Source organism: Lissotriton vulgaris, chromosome 8 (genome assembly GCF_964263255.1).
Source record: "Lissotriton vulgaris chromosome 8, aLisVul1.2, whole genome shotgun sequence".
NCBI classification, from domain to species: Eukaryota; Metazoa; Chordata; class Amphibia; order Caudata; family Salamandridae; genus Lissotriton; species Lissotriton vulgaris.
This window is the reverse complement of record NC_141696.1, coordinates 721,894,100-721,910,480: the sequence shown is the minus strand read 5'-3', so window position 1 is coordinate 721,910,480 and position 16,381 is coordinate 721,894,100. Positions and strand designations below refer to the sequence as shown.

General features: G+C 45.9%; 1 protein-coding gene across 1 annotated transcript in view; it reads left to right on the top strand.

Moving 5' to 3' along the window:
- Positions 1 to 16,381, top strand: part of TMEM47 (transmembrane protein 47) — a 360,190-nt gene that overhangs the window by 238,496 nt on the left and 105,313 nt on the right. The window lies entirely within an intron of this gene.

Here is a 16,381-nt window from a genome sequence, read left to right as displayed (position 1 = left end):
AATTATGCTTTGAAATGAATGCAAATTTTACTTGTTTTTTTAATATAATTGTTTTTTTTAAATAATTGTATTCTATAAAGTGTGGTACACTTGGTTTTATATAATGTTTTTATATGTGTCTTTTATGATTGAATAATGACAAATTGAATTGAATTGAATTGAAAATAAATTTGCATTTACTATGCACTGTTTAAAATATTTTCAAAGATGTACCATTTTGTTTCACCAAAAAGACAAAAGCATTTCTCTTATACATCACTTAGGGCTATTAACACCATCTGGGTGACATTGTGAACCCTACACTGACTGAATACATCAATGAACATGCAAAGATGGGTCAGTTAAGATTCAATCAAATGCAGTATTCTTAGGAGCCTTGATCAGTTTGAGCTAAAATTACAAATTTTACTCCACTAGGATGCACAACAGTAACAGGATCGCAAATGTTCAGAGTTCGCTGACTTTGTAAAGGATATTCACTTTAATTTTTGCTCATGTTTCATCCCGCAGAGCTCGTCCAAGGCTAATCATATAAGACTGATTTATTATTAGCCACAAAATCATCATAACAATTAGGATTCCTCTTGCTACTGCCTTGAAGTAGGCCATAATCTGAATGAGCATGGAGTCTGCACTGTTTCTCCTTCATTGGTCTGTGTTGCTTGTTGACACTGGCAGAGTTTGTGAGAAATTCTCACTGCTGCACAAAACGTCAGGTGTTCGTGGTCATACACTGCCTCAGTTGACATTCATCAGTTGTACCCTTTAAGTTCACCCTGTGCCTAAACTCATTTTTGCACTCAAACTCAGTGTTATTCAAATTTACTGATACACCCTCACCCAACTGAGGTCATGGAGATGAACTGATAGACCTATGTTTACCGATTCATCTGCATGCAGTTATACATTACACAGCTTGCATTACAGGTGGAAGTAACGAGCAAAACAATGTGAGTTTATTTTACCAAAAAGTGACAAAGGAGACTGGCCAATACAAGTAATTCACTATTAAAGAAGTTCAAAAAATCATCACTGGCTTGAACACCTGAGAAGATGGAAGTCTTCTGGCAGTATTTCATCAATAAACTTGCAGAGTATGGAATGTCTAGGAAGTCCACTTTCTGAAGATGATCTTATGGCAATTCTTTGCTTCACCAATCTTGTCTGCTCATTCTCTCCATCTACTAACCTTGATCATTGTTAGATTTGGGGTCCCTAGTTGTCATAGGACGGTACTTGTGACAAATAGGGACCCTTGCCTCTAGTCAGGATAAGGGGATTACACACTTAAAATAACTCCTGCTCTCCTCCTTGCTAGCTTGGCTCGAGCAGACAGGCTTATCTCATAGGCAGTGTGTAAAGCATTTGTGACCACATACAGTAACCCAGTGACAACACTACACATGGACACCATACAGGTTTTATATAAAAAATAAGTACACTTTATACAGAGTTACCACAAGACCATAAACAACAAAAATACACAATACTGTTACTTTAAGATGCTACATTTAGCTTAGTTCAGTTCAGCTCTTAAGATACGACACTTTGTGTCAATGTACCTTATGATGCGTTGCACTTCCACAACAAGGAATGTTGCAGCGAGGAAAATGTGGTGAAGTTCGGGTGCAAAGAAATAAAGATGAAGCTCTTTCCTTGGTGCGACACGCTTGCCGGTGATGCGGTGGCGTCCAGGGCGACGTCAGTCCTCTTCTCCGGCGATGCGACATACTTTACAAGATGCGAGCCGCGACTGGCCCTGCCACAAGCTTCCCAGCAATGTGGCGGCACCTGGGGCAACGTCGATCCTCTCTACTGGCGATGCGAGTTGCTTCGACAACAATGCGAGCCGCAACAGGCCCTGCGACACTCTTCCAGGTGATGCGGCGGCGTCTGCGGTGACATCGATCCTCTTCTCTGGCTATGAGCGGCGATAGGCCCTGCAACATGCTTCTCAGAGATGCGGCGGCGTCTGCGGTGACGTCGGTCCTACTCTCCTGCAACACGCTTCCTGGTAATGCATCGGAGTCTGCGTGATGTCGACTCTCTTCTCTGGTGATTCGGAGTGCTTCTTGTGGTGAAGCGGCGGTTCTGCAACACGCTTCTCAATCTTGAGTCGTGCTTCCAGCTCCTTGCGACACGCAAATCCCCCACAAAGTCCAGCACAGCTGCAGGCACTTCAGGAAGACTTTTAGGAAGCTGGTTGGTGAAGTCTGTTGTCCCTGAGACTTCAGCAGGAGGCACGCTATGTTCCAAGCCCTTGGAGATCCTTCACAAGTTGAAAGTAAAGCACACAACGTTCTTTCTCCTTTCTATGGCAGTCAGGCAACCACTGCAGGCCAATTCTCCGAGCAGCACTTCAGCTTAGGGATAGTCCCTCCTCAGTTTTTTCAGGTTCATCTCCTCAGCAAAGGTTTCTTCTTGTAGTCCAAAGTGATATAATTTCTTGGGATCAGGCTCCCAATATTTATACCCCAAAATCCTTTGTTCTCTGAGGGGAGAGGGGCCTTTGCCTAGTCCAAACCAGTTCCTGAGCACTTTGTTTACAGGACTCCTTCCTTCTATTCACTGTGCAGGGCAGAGACATCAGCCGACCCACAGGAGGTGGAGCCAGCACAGGGGAGGGAAAGCACAGCCCTGGAGCACTCTGTTGACAGGATTCCTTATCTTCTTTCAGTGTGCAGGGCAGAGACATCAGACACACAACAGGAGGTGGAGCCAGCATTGTAGAGGGAAGGCGCAGCCCTATTCAGGTGCCAAGTGGAACTCCTCCCTCAACTAGATGCATATCTCTCTATTCACCACTGGGCTGCCCCAGCCTGTCTCCTGGAATCCCCCAGCCCTGTCACTCACACACTCCAGACAGAGGAATACACACCCAAACAGAGGCAGGCTTGAAAGGTTAGGCAAGAAAATACCTACTTTCTAAAAGGGGTATTTTCAAACACAGAATATTAAAACCAACTTTACTAAAACATTTATTTTATTATTTTGAGTTCAGGCATACTAAACTCGAATTTCTACCATGTTCTCTGAGTCAGTTAGGATTATAAAATGTAATAATTCTAAGAGCCCATTCTGGCCTATGGAGAACACGTAGCCTTACAGTAGTGAAAACCGAAATGGCTGTAATTCACTATTAGGACATGTCACACACACCAGGGCATGTCCTACCTTATACTTACAATGAACCCTGCCCTCTGGCCTAACATAGGGGTGTCTGATATGAAGAAAAGGAAAGGTTTAGGAACTAACAAGTGGGTGCACTTGTCCAGTCAGCATGACAGTACCAGACTGCATGCAGGCTCTGCAATAGCAGACCTTAGACACATTTTATAAGGCTGCTTCTTTGGGTGGCACAACCAGTGCTGCAAGCCCACCAGCAGCATTTGGATTTATATGCCCTGGGTACACTAAGTGCACTGTACTAGGGTCTGACAAGTAAACCAAATAGCCAAACATGGAACCACTGATTAATACATCCATTTACAATAGGGAGCACTTGCACTGTGGCACTAGACAGCAGTGGCACAGTGCCCAAAGCATCTAACACCAGCAGAAACACATGAGGCAACAGCAAAAATGGAAGGGAGACCCACATCAATGGTGCCAGGTCTAACACGTGTCCCCTCCAGCTGAAATGTGTGGAGAACTACCCTAATTCATGGGAGTTCTCATCACTAAGGTGGAAAAATCTGGACAGACCATCAGCGTTGGCGTGTTCTGTACCAGGGCGGTGTTCCACTGTAAAGTCCATACCCTGTAGGGAAATGGACCACCTCAACAGCTTTGGATTCTCGCCCCTCATCTGCATCAACCATCTGAGGGGCCTGTGGTCTGTCTGAACCCGGAAGTGAGTCCCAAACAGGTATGGTCTCAATTTCTTCAGTGCTCAGACCACAGCAAATGCCTCACTCTCAATAGCACTCCACCTCTGTTCCTGTGGGAGTGACCTCCTACTAATGAAGGCTACAGGTTGATCAAGGCCCTTCTCATTCATCTGTGACAGAACAGCCCCGACACCATGCTCTGAAGCATCTGTCTGAACGATAAACTCACTTGAAATGTTGGGTGCCCGGAGCACGGGCGCCGTGCACATAGCAGCTTTCAGGGCCTCAAAAGCTTACTTCTAGGTGTCAGTCCAGATCACCTTCTTGGGCTGCTTCCTGGAAAACAGCTCTGTCAAGGGTGCAACAATGTTGTCATATCCCTTGACAAACCTCCTGTAATACCATGTGAGTCCTAAAAAGGCCCTCATCTCTGTCTGGGTTTTGGGTGGCTCCCAAGCCAGGATGGCTTCAATCTTGGGTTGTAGGGGCACCACCTATCCACTCCCAACTTGGTGTCCCAAGTACACCACGGAACCCTGCCGGATCTGGCACTTACTCACCTTGATCGTGAGGCCTGCCTTCCGCAGTGCCAACAACACTTCCCAGAGGTGGCACAGATGTTCCTCCCAACTGACACTGAACACTGCGATGTCATCCAGGTAGGCGGCACTGAACTCATCCGGTCCAACCAACACCTGGTTGACCAACCTCTGAAAGGTGGCTGGGGCATGCTTCATCCCAAAGGGCATAACACAGAACTGGAAATGCCCATCAGGTGTGGAGAATGCTGACCTCTCCTTTGCCCCATCAGTCAAGGCGATCTGACAGAACCCAGACATTAAGTCAAACGTGCTAAGGTACTGTGCAGCCCCTAGCCGATCAATAAACTCATCAGCTCTGGGGATGGGGTGCGCGTCAGTCTTCGTGACTGAATTGAGCCCTCTGTAGTCCACACAGAACCGGAGTTCGGGTGTGGCACCCGGCGTTGCAGCCTTTGGGACCAAGACAACTAGGCTGGCCCAAGGACTGCTAGAGGACTCAGTCACCCCTAGTGCAAGCATCTTTGAGACATCCTCTTTGATGCAAGCCCTCAACCTGTCAGTTACCCTGTAAGACTTGTGCTTCACAGGTAAGCTGTCTCCTGTGTCCACATAATGGATGCACCAATCTGTGACACCAGGAACCAGGGAGAACAGATCAGAAAACTGTCCCAACAACTGGAGGCAGCCATTCTGTTGCTCACGGGTCCGGGTGGAAAAGAGGTTAACACCATCCATTAACCCATCTTGCTCTGTTGCACACTTGAGGTCAGGAATAGGCTCAGTCTTCTCCTCCATTCCAGCATCTTTTGCTAAGAGCATGCCCACTTCAGACCTCTCTAAGTGGGGCTTAAGGTAGTTGACATGTAGGGCCCTCAAGAGGTTCCTAGGAGATCGCAAGTCCACCAAGTAGGTAACTGGACTCTTGCACTCCACAACCTCAAATGGTCCTGTCCACTAATCCTGGAGTGCGCAAGGCTCCACGGGGGCCATGACCCACACTTTATGGGCAGGATCAAGCTCTACCAGAGTGGCATTCTGGTCCTACCATCGCTTCATCTCCTCCTGGCTGGCTTCCAGATTCACCTCAGCGAGTTGCCTGAAACGCCTAGTCTGGTTCCTGAAGGCCAGCATGTAGCTATATACATCCTGGGGAGGTTTCCTGGGAGATTGCTCCCAGCCTTCTTTGACTAGACTCGGAGGTCCTCTGACTGGGTGTCCATAAAGAAGCTCAAAGGGACTGAACCCTAGAGATTACTGTGGCACCTCACGGTATGCAAAGAGTAGCCATGGTAAGAGGTCGTCCCACTTACGTCTCATGGGTTCCTCAAGACCCATTATCTTGCCTTTCAGGATTTGGTTAAACCTTTCAACCAACCCATTTCCTTCGGGGGTGGTAAGGAGTGGTATACTTATAAGTTACACCACACTCCTGCCACAGGAACTTCATATACTTGGAGGTAAAGTTGGTCTCCCGGTCAGTCACTACCTCGCGAGGGAATCCTACCCGTGAGAAAATTCCCATCAGTGCTCGTCCCACCACGGGGGCCGTCACTGTCCTCAGAGGTATCGCTTCCGGATACCAGGTGGCATGGTCCACCAAGTCCAGGATGAACCTGTTGCCCATGGCTGTCTTGGGGTCCAGTGGCCCAACATTGTCAATCCCCACCCTTTCAAAGGGGGTACTGACCACAGGGAATGGCTGGAGAGGAGCCTTGTGCTTCCTCCCACTCTTTCCACTTGCCTGGCAAGTCTGACAAGTCCTGCAATGAGTGTCTGAACTCTTGCGCATTTGGGGCCAATGAAAGTGGGTGACAAGCCTCTCAAAGGTTTTGTTATGCCCCAAATGTCTGCTAATGGCACATCATGAGCCAACCCCAGTAAGAAGGCTCTGAACTTCTGGGGTACCACGAGCACACAGGCTGACCCAGGTTCAGCAACCTTAGGCTCACTATACAGGAGACCGTTCTCCCAGTAAATCCAATGTGATACTGACTGATCACCTGCTGCCTGGCTTGCAGCCTGTTGCCGCAAGCCCTCAAGAGAAGAGCATTCTCTCTGCTACTGGCAGAATTCTTCCCTGGAAGGGCCTCCTTCTTGCTCCCAATGGGTCAGCTCTGGCAGGTCTCCCAGTTCAGCTACCTGTTCCCCGGTAGGCTCCAGGGCATCCCCCTCAGGGTCTAACTCCTCCTGGGCTGTGGGAACTTCAGGGGATGATTTCCTGCACCCCTGCCACTTCTCTCTAAGGCAGGTTCCTGGGCCTCTCTCTCAGGTTTCAGGTCCTCTTGAGCACCCCTAATAGCTTCCGTTGACTGGGTGGTCACGCACGCCCAGTCAGGCAGACCCACCATCTTCAAGTGAGTACTCTTCTCCACCTTTTCCCAAGGGGAGCTCTCCGAATCGTTCCCCAACAAACAGTCAACAGGCATGGCGGGCCTCACAGCTACATGAAGAGTACCAGAGACACCCCCCACTCAAAGGGAACCTGAGCCATGGGACTATGGTTCTCTATGTTGTCGGTGGCAACAACTTGGCAGAATGCATGAGGGACAATCTGCTCTTGAGACACCAGGTGACACCTGACAGCTGTCACACTGGCTCCTGTGTCTCTAAGAGCCTCCACCTTTTGGCCATTGATGGTCACCCACTGCCAATATTTCTTAGTGTTCCTGGGCAGCTGAGTTTCTGAGACCACCTAACAGTCTCCTAAAGAGACAAGGGTCTTCTGTGCGGGACCCCACCCACCTTGAATATCAATCTCCAACCCCAAGGCTACACTAGCCATCTGCCAGGGGCGGAGCACCAATGGGTGCTGCTTTTCCAAATAGGCGGCACCTGGGATCACTCGCCTTGTGACCCAGGTCCCCATATTTGTAACATTTCAGGGGCCCCTGTGGAACAGGACTACCTTTTGGGGCCCCTTGCTTTCTCTCAGGGGGAGGCTGGGAACCTTTCGCTTGGTTTCCTTGGGAATTACTTTGGTGCCCTTTGCGGAACTCCTTCTGTTTACCCTTGTCCCCCCACTCTTCTGCTGGGGACCCTGTCCACCTTTGGCTGAGTCTCCCATGTGACCCTTTTGGACCCGGATGCTCACCTAGCGATCCGCCTCCTCAGCAAGCTTCCTAGGGTTAGTCAGCTTGCTATCAATCAGGTGCTGGCGCAGCGCAGGAAAACAATTATTAGACAAGTGCTCCCATGCAATCATATCAAAAAGACCTTGAAAATCATTAACTTTGCTGCCCTTTATCCAGCCATCCAGTGCTCTGCAAAAGAAAGTGACATATTCAACCCAGGTACTGTTCTCTATTTTCTTACAAGACCTGAACCTCTGCCTATAGAGTTCAGGGGTCAAACCATACCTAGACATTAAGGCATCCTTCATGTTGCTGTATGAATTGTGGACTTCTGAAGGCAAGTCTAACAATGTATCCTGCCCCTCACTAAGGAACCTTCCCCACAACCCCGCTCCCCAATCTCTTTCAGGGACCCGGTGGGAAGACATGGCTACCTCATAGGCTCTGAACCACTGCCCAATATCATAATTTTTATAAAACTCTTTTACTACATCTTTGGGAACATATACTCTAGTTTCCACAGGTACTGGCAGTGTGCTGCCAACAGAGGGAGTAATCTCTAAGCTCTTGGCCTTCAATTCCAACTCCCTCAAAACCTTTTCATGTTCAAAATGCATGTTCTTTTCCTCTATGGCTAACTTTCTAGTTTGCATTTCAAATTCCAACTGCCCACTTAACTTGAGCTTGTCAGCTCCATTTCATGCATCCTGCTCTCTTTCCAGTCCTCCAGCTCTTCTGGAGACAGTCCTCTAGCAGAAACACTGCTACCAGCTGGGGAGACTACTTTCTTCCACCCTGGACCTAATAGCCCTGGCAGCTGCTCATCTGCATTCTCAGCCCCTTCCTCAGGGGCATTCCTTGCTTCAAACCAGGCCCTCAGCGCCCTTTGTAGGTTCTCCTTGATGGAGATACCAGTGGTAGAAACTTTGAATCTTCTGCAGAAATGCTTGAGGTGGTTAACTGTGTACCATTCTAGACTTTCCTCTTCCCAATCAAGATCAACAGATGCTATGGATGCTGCTTTCTGCATGGCAGTTGAATTTGGCATCAAAAATAGAAAATCCCAAAAAGGAATCTACCAAAAAGTATGTGGTTGCGTTATGGTCTACACTCACTAAGTAGTGTTCACCAATCACTGTACATGAGTCACAAATGCAAGTCCAGAATCCTCACCGCTGACCACCAATGTTAGATTTTGGGGTCTCTAGTTGGCACAGGTAGGAACTTGTGGCAAATAGGGACCCTTGCCTCTATTCAGGATAAGGGAATTACACTCCTAAAATAACCCCTGCTCACCCCCTTGGTAGCTTGGCATGAGCAGACAGGCTTATCTCAGAGGCAGTGTGTAAAGCATTTGTGACTACATACAGTAACCCAGTGGCAACACTACAAATGAACACCACACAGGTTTTATATAAAAAATAAGTATACTTTATATAGAGTTACCACAAGACCATAAACGACAAAAATACACAATACTGTTACTTTAAGATGGTAGATTTAGCTTAGTTCAGTTCAGTTCTTTGGATTCAACACTTTGCGTCAATGTATCTTATGATGTGCTGCGCTTCCACAACATGAAATGTTGCAGCGAGGGAAATACGGTGAAGTTCGGTGGCAAAGAAATAAAGATGATGCTCTTTCCTTGGTGCGACACCCTTCCCGGTGATGTGGCGGCGTCTGTGGCGGCGTCTGCGGCGACGTTGGTCCTCTTCTCCGGCGATGCAAGATACTTTACAAGATGCGAGCCGCAACTGGCTCTGCGACAAGCTTCCCAGCGATGCGGCGGCGTCTGCAGCGACGTCGATCCTCTCCACTGGTGATGCGAGTTGCTTCCACAATGATGCGAGCCGCGACAGGCCCTGCAACTTTCTTCCCGGTGATGCAGCGGCATCTGCGGTGACGTCGATCCTCTTCTCCAGCGATGAGCCGCGACAGCCCTGCGACACGCTTCCCAGAGATGCAGCGGCGTCTGCAGCAATGTTGGTCTTTCTCTCCTGCGACACGCTTCACGGTGATGCGTCGGTGTCTGCGGCGACGTCGACTCTCTTCTCCGGTGATGCTGGGCGCTTCGTGTTGTGAAGCGGCAGCGGCGGTTCTGCAACACGCTTCTCGACCTTGAGTCACGCTTCCAGCTCCTCACGACACGCAAATCCCCCACAAAGTCCAGCACAGCTGCAGGCACTTCAGGAAGACTTTTAGGAAGCTGGTTGGTGAAGTCTGTTGTCCCTGAGACTTCAGCAGGAGGCAAGCTCTGTGCCAAGCCCTTGGAGATCCTTCACAAGTTGAAAGTAAAGCACACAACGTTCTTTCTCGTTTCTTGGCAGTCAGGCAACCACTGCAGGCCAATCCCCAAGCAGCACTTCAGCTTAGGGATAGTCTCTTCCCAGTTTGTTAAGGTTCCTCTCCTCAGCAAAGGTTTCTTCTTGTAGTCGAAAGTGATCTAATTTCTTGGGATCAGGGTCCCAATATACCCCAAAATCCTTTGTTCTCTGAGGGGAGAGGGGCCTTTGCCTATTCCAAACCAGTTCCTGAGCACTTTGTTTACAGGACTCCTTCCATCTATTCACTGTGCCGGGCAGAGACATCAGCCACCCCACAGGAGGTAAAATGTAAATGTAAATTGATACTTGTATAGCGCACTACTCACCCACAAGGGTCTCAAGGCGCTTGTACGAATACCGCTGTGGAACCCGTCCTGGCTTTCCCTGTGAGGCGTCCACTCCTGGTGGAGCCAGCATTGAAGAGGGAAGGCCCAGCCCAATTCAGGTCCCAGGTGCAACTCCTCCCTCCCATCTAAATGCAGATCTCTCTATTCACCACTGGGCTGCCCCCGCCTGTCTCCTGGAATCCCCCAGCCCTGTCACTCACAAACTCCAGACAGAGGAATACACAACCTAGCAGAGGCAGGCTTAAAAGGTTAGGCAAGAAAATACCTACTTTCTAAAATTGGTATTTTCAAACACAGAATTTTAGAACCAACTTTAATAAAAGATGTATTTTATTATTTTGAGTTCAGGCATACTAAACTCAAATTTCTACCATGTTCTCTGAGTCAGTTAGGATTATAAAATGTAATAATTCTAACAGCCCAGTCTGGCCTATGGAGAACAGGTAGCCTTGCAATCGTGAAAAACAAAAATGGCTGTAATTCACTATTAGGACATGCCACACACACCAGGGCATGTCCTACCTTATACTTACAATGCACCCAGCCCTTGGGCCTACCGTAGAGATGTCTGATATGAAGAAAAGGGAAGGTTTAGGGACTGGCAAGTGGGTGCACTTGCCCAGTCAGTAAGCATGAGCGGAAAATCCGTTCCGCTCACGGATTTCGCAGATTTTCGGTAAATTCGCAATCCGCTAGATTTGCGAATTTCCCGCAAAATCCGCGAACGAAAATCCGCGAACGGAACGGATTGGGTCAAAAGTTAAAGCTGACTTTTGTAACTCTTTTAGAATGGCGCCGGCAAGCTGCCAGAGCCATTCTAAAATAGTTACAAAAGTCAGCTTCAACAGGAAGCTCTAATAGATAAAGTAAAGCAGGTGCTGCTCAAATTCAGTTACACAATCATTAATCACCCCAAACTTGGGGTGATTAATGATTGTGTAACTTAATTTGACCTTCAACTGGAGCACCTGCTTTACCTTATCTATTAGTGCTTCCTGTTGAAGCTATTTCTAGCTATTTTAGAATGGCGCTGGCAGTTTGCCGGCGCCATTCAAAGTGGGGCTGACGGCAGAAGGGCACAAAAGTGGGACAGAGGGCAGAAGGGGACATAAAATGAGTGGGCAGAGGGCAGAAGGGCATGGAAACAAGTGGTACAGAGGGCAGATGGGCATAAAAAACGAGAGGGTGGCAGTGATTAAGCAGGCAAAATCCCCCCGCGAAATTGCAACGTGCCTCGCGAACACCCGCGAACACGCAAAAATAAAAAAATTCGCGTGAATTCGAATTTTTTGCGGATTGCCAATTCACAAATCCGCAAATTCGCGAATTGCCAATTCGCAAAATTCACCCATGCTTACCAGTCAGCATGACAGTACCAGACTGCATGCAGGCTCTGCAATGGCAGAACTTAGACACATTTTACAAGGCTGCTTCTGTGGGTCGCAGAACCAGTGCTGCAAGCCCACCAGCAGCAATTGGATTTACACACCCTGGGCATACTCAGTGCACTGTACTAGGGTCTGACAAGTAAACCAAACAGCCAAACATGGAACCACTGATTAATACATCAATTTACAATAGGGAGCACTTGCACTGTGGCACTGGACAGCAGTGGCACAGTGCCCAAAGCATCTAACACCAGCAAAACACATGAGGCAACAGCAAAAATGGAAGGGAGACCCACGCCAATGGTGCCAGGTCTAACAATCATCATACTCAGTCTGATTTAAAGGAGGTTTGTCTCACTCTATGTGCACAATTAATACATGGCAAATGACTACCATACTTGATATACAGCTTAGTTCCAAATGCATTAATGGAGACAGCATTCGCATACAAATAAAATATGAGGTTAATACAATTTACGGTCAGGAGTGGAGTGAGAAGAATCTTTTCTGGGTATTGTTACCCTGAGATATGCAAATAATGCTTTTAGGAGGTAAAAGTTTGAGGGTGCACACTCACCATCTGCAACAGAACCTTAGAAACCATGCTATTCATATTTCAAATTTTTTGGGGCAGTTACAGTTACTCATCCAGAAGGAGCAAACCAAGCAATAATTAACTGCCCATTTGTAGCTCAGTATGGATAACTCTCTACAGATGTAATGGCTGCTATTGTATGAATAGAGAGGATTTAAATACCCTTCCTCTGGCAGGTTTGACCCACTGAATTTGTAGATCTCCTTGTTTACATCCCAATGACCTTGAAAGTGTCATGGCTCTGCTCTGTTTTCTTGAACTGACTTACATTACCAAGGGGCAGTGAATGAGCTGTGTCCATCTAACACATTCCATGTGACCTGACAAATTACATAGTTTAGCAGATTTCCAATAACTCTGGTGAGCTCATTCAATGTCCTGCCATGAATATGAAATCAAGCCCCAAAGGTGATAGTACCTGCTTTCATGATCCAAAAGTGCAAATTGAACTTGAATCCACGATTTTTTCCAATGTAAATTCCTTTCGGTGTTACTTTGAAGAAACTTGCATGGGAAAAACAAGACAGAAATGGGAATCACAATCAATTTTAAGACTAGGGAATGTGAAATGACAAGATTTTTCCAGTTTTAGCCTGTGAAACTCATAATCAGGAGGTTACTACTGACTTGAGTAATACAATAAGCAGTCAGTAAAAGTAGTCATCCCTGGTGGTTTTACCACACGATTCACCTACAGGGCTCTGAATGCGCCCTGCCTTTAAGTACGTTCTATTCATAAAATCATCCCTACTAAAGATATTTTTAGTCAATTGTACTTGGAACACAAAGAAAACAGATAGCCATTGCTGTACCCTCACACTCAAAAAAGGGGCAACGTTTAGTAGGCATTTTAAAGCACACTTTTTATACCTGTCTGTGAGTTGGAATTTAAAACACAAAACTTAATCTCAAAGTGCTGAATACAAAGATTTACAATAGTGTAGCAAACTGAAGCTTTGTCATTTATTTTTCTGTAGAAACTTCAGCGGAATTCATGCTTGAGGCAGCACATTAATAAACTCAAATGAATTAAATTAAGTAGCTACTGGATTATGCAGTTTTTCTTTACAATTAAAAAAATTAGCTCAAGAGATAAACACTATGGGCCTCATTTACAATATTTTGATGCACAGCAACCCTTCCTGCTGCGCTGCTGTGCACCAAAATAAAAGGGCAGAATTGTGCCATACCTACAAGATACAGAGGCATTCCTGCCCTTCTCCCCTGCACCAGTGCACAAACAGCAGCCGTGCGACAGCACAGACACCCGTGTCTCATTTTGCAAGGGTGCCTGCACTGAGGGGATGGTTGTTTTTGTGCAGGAAGGGACAACTTCCTACACATAAACAACCATTAAAGGCATTTTCCTCTTTCGACATGTGCTGCAGAATGCAGCATGCATAGAAAGAGTATAAAACAAGGAGAAATAAAAGTATTTCTCCTCGTTGAGCATTCTTATGAGTCCCCTGGGGAGGCGTAGGATTCTGAAATTCCCATGTTTACAAAATGTTGTAAATCTGGGAATGCCTCAAGTTCTGTGGATGTTGCGTGGGAGTACCCACGGCAACAGTCTTAGAACGCCCCTTTCACGCAGAGTTATGCATGGAAAGGAAACATATTTAATACGCCATTATTAGACCTGGCATCCTTGGCGTTGTTTCCCCCTGTCTTTTTGCCTCTGCCTCCTGTATTTTCTATGGTGTGCTGGATCTCGTTTTTGCGGGTCTAGATGCTTTGGGCACTTTGTCATTGCTGATCAGTGCCAAAGTGCAAGTGCTCCCTATGTAAATCCACAAAGCCAAAAATAGGATTAAGGGAGTAAAGAGGGAAGAGACTCTGAAACCCAAATCTATCTCGAATGGAAAAAAAGACAATATTCGAATGGTGACTGACTTCAATGCACTGAGCCATGTTCTCCGCAGGAGCCTCAAAAAACATTGGGGCATATTGACTGCGGATAGGACACTGACCAATTATGTTGCCAGACAACCACAGATCACCTACAGGAGGGGTAGGACTTTGCGCAATAGACTCAGCCCTACAGTACCTAGAACTACAAGAACCAATTCTTGGTTGAGTTCTACAAATAAAGTTTTTTTCAGATGTGGATTTTGTGGAATATGCAGATGGGCGAAACATAAGACTAAGAATTTCAAGAGTTGTGATAACAGAATCTATGATATTCGGATGAATATTAATTGCTTAACCAAATTCGTGGTCTACATTATTGAATGCAAATGTGGGCTCCAGTACGTGGGAAGTACTATCAGGAGCTTGAAGGAGAGAATTGGGGAACATGTTAGAGCTTTGTTACAACAAGATGCTAGGTACCCTGTGGCGATCCACGCCAGCATATGCCGGGCACAAGGCCCTAAAAATAGAATTTGTCTTCTTTGGAATTGATCACATTCCTATTGACACTAAAGGTGGAAATAGGGAGTTACGTCTCAGACGCGCTGAGGCGTTCTGGATAATGAGACTTCATACAGTGGGGCGGGGACTTAATTGTGACCCCGAGATGCAATTTTTTCTGGGTGACTGTTCGGTAGCATTAGGCCATTTTTAACTTAAATTTAAATCCGTAATTTGAGATTCCTAGTTGTTTCCATTTCATCACCAATACCTTTCATGTCATTTTATCACGTAGAGTAGATATTGTAAACTCTACGTGGTGAGGATATCTTAGGATGTAATTTTCATTTTCTTGTCATAAATTTGTACTTGTTTTTCAATCGATCCCCCCCAAAAAATTACTTTTGTAAGACATGAATTTTTCTTTGTGTTCCCCCCTTCCTTTCTGTCCTCCTTTTACCCTCTTTTTACCCTCTTTTTACCCTCCTTTTACCCCCTTTATTCTCTTTCACATGGATACTTTGATTATCCTGCCATTTCCGCTGACCTCATTTTTTCGGTAAAAAAAGTTTTCGCTAATTTGTTGTCTTGCTTACGACTGCTGTACGTATGCATTGACCCATTAACTCAGAATATGGTTTGTAAATGACGTAGTGACATTAATTTGTAATTTGTATTTTACACTGATAAACGGACTCGGATTCAGGAGCTATAGATGCGCTTTACAAGATATACAGAGGCTAATTGAGCAGCTAGAACTTTCTTCCTTAAACGACGAAAGACTTTTTTCAAATAATAGGACTTTACTACAGGTTAGCAGCCTAGTCTTTTGCACTCACGAAAGTTATTTCTACCTTCCGGGTTGAGCATTAGTCACTTCCGGGTCCGGGACGCCAGTGTAGCAAGGGTGATTCTACCCTATGGTGAATATTGCTTTCCCTTCTTATTTTGGATCGCTTTAATTTTGGCATCGATAACATACGGGCTATAAATACGTTATACGTTACTAGTGGTCTCATTTTATCTTTATTTTAGAAACCAAAATACCACACGTATCCATGTGGTTATTTGCGGAGTAACGCTTACAATTTTGGAATCGAACTTTGGAACACTTGTGGAATTACTGGCGTCCACTACATTGTCATAAGAAAATATCGGGTAAGAGACTCAGAGTTGTGGTGAGGGTTTCTATTTAAGAGTTTGGATTAAGCAATCAGTCGTACTGAATACATGAACCGGGACATTTGAAGATTGACTACTATATACTGATTTAACGACTGATATTCAATAGTACTAACGTTTTGTGAATTCATGAACCCTACGGTCCATTATGTGCCTTGAGTACAGTCCAAGTTTATATACTACTAGTCCTGCTTCATAAGTGGAAAGTGGGGCTGATTCGGTACTACTTCCATTGCACTTTTGCAAGTTTTGATGAATTAGGTCTGATTTATACAATACCTAATATTGGGTTAATATTACTTTACAGATAGACTACTCTATCATCTTCTCATTATATGGTTACCCTGCCAGGTTGGAATTAACCCCGGACGTGGGGTAAGAATCTCCTTGATATGACATTTCGGGCGTTACCCTCACCGTATATACGTGCGGCAACTAAAACCTTGCTCTTTCTGTTTTTCTCCTCTTTCCCCCGCCTGATTTTTCTTTACATGATTAGCCCTAATAAATAAGGATCCAGCCATCGAGGTAGCCTGTAAATACATTTTCTTGAATAAATGAGCACTACACGTATGGGGTTGCTTGCGGTTGATATGTCACGCCGTTTTCTCTTGTTCCATCCCTTGTTTGAATTGTTTAAATCTCGCGGAATTTGCTTATGTACTAATTAAACCTTGCATTTGTTAGAGGTGGTATTCATGCTACTTTGTATGAATATTCCGTATTAGAGTCAACACGGGTGTCTTTGCA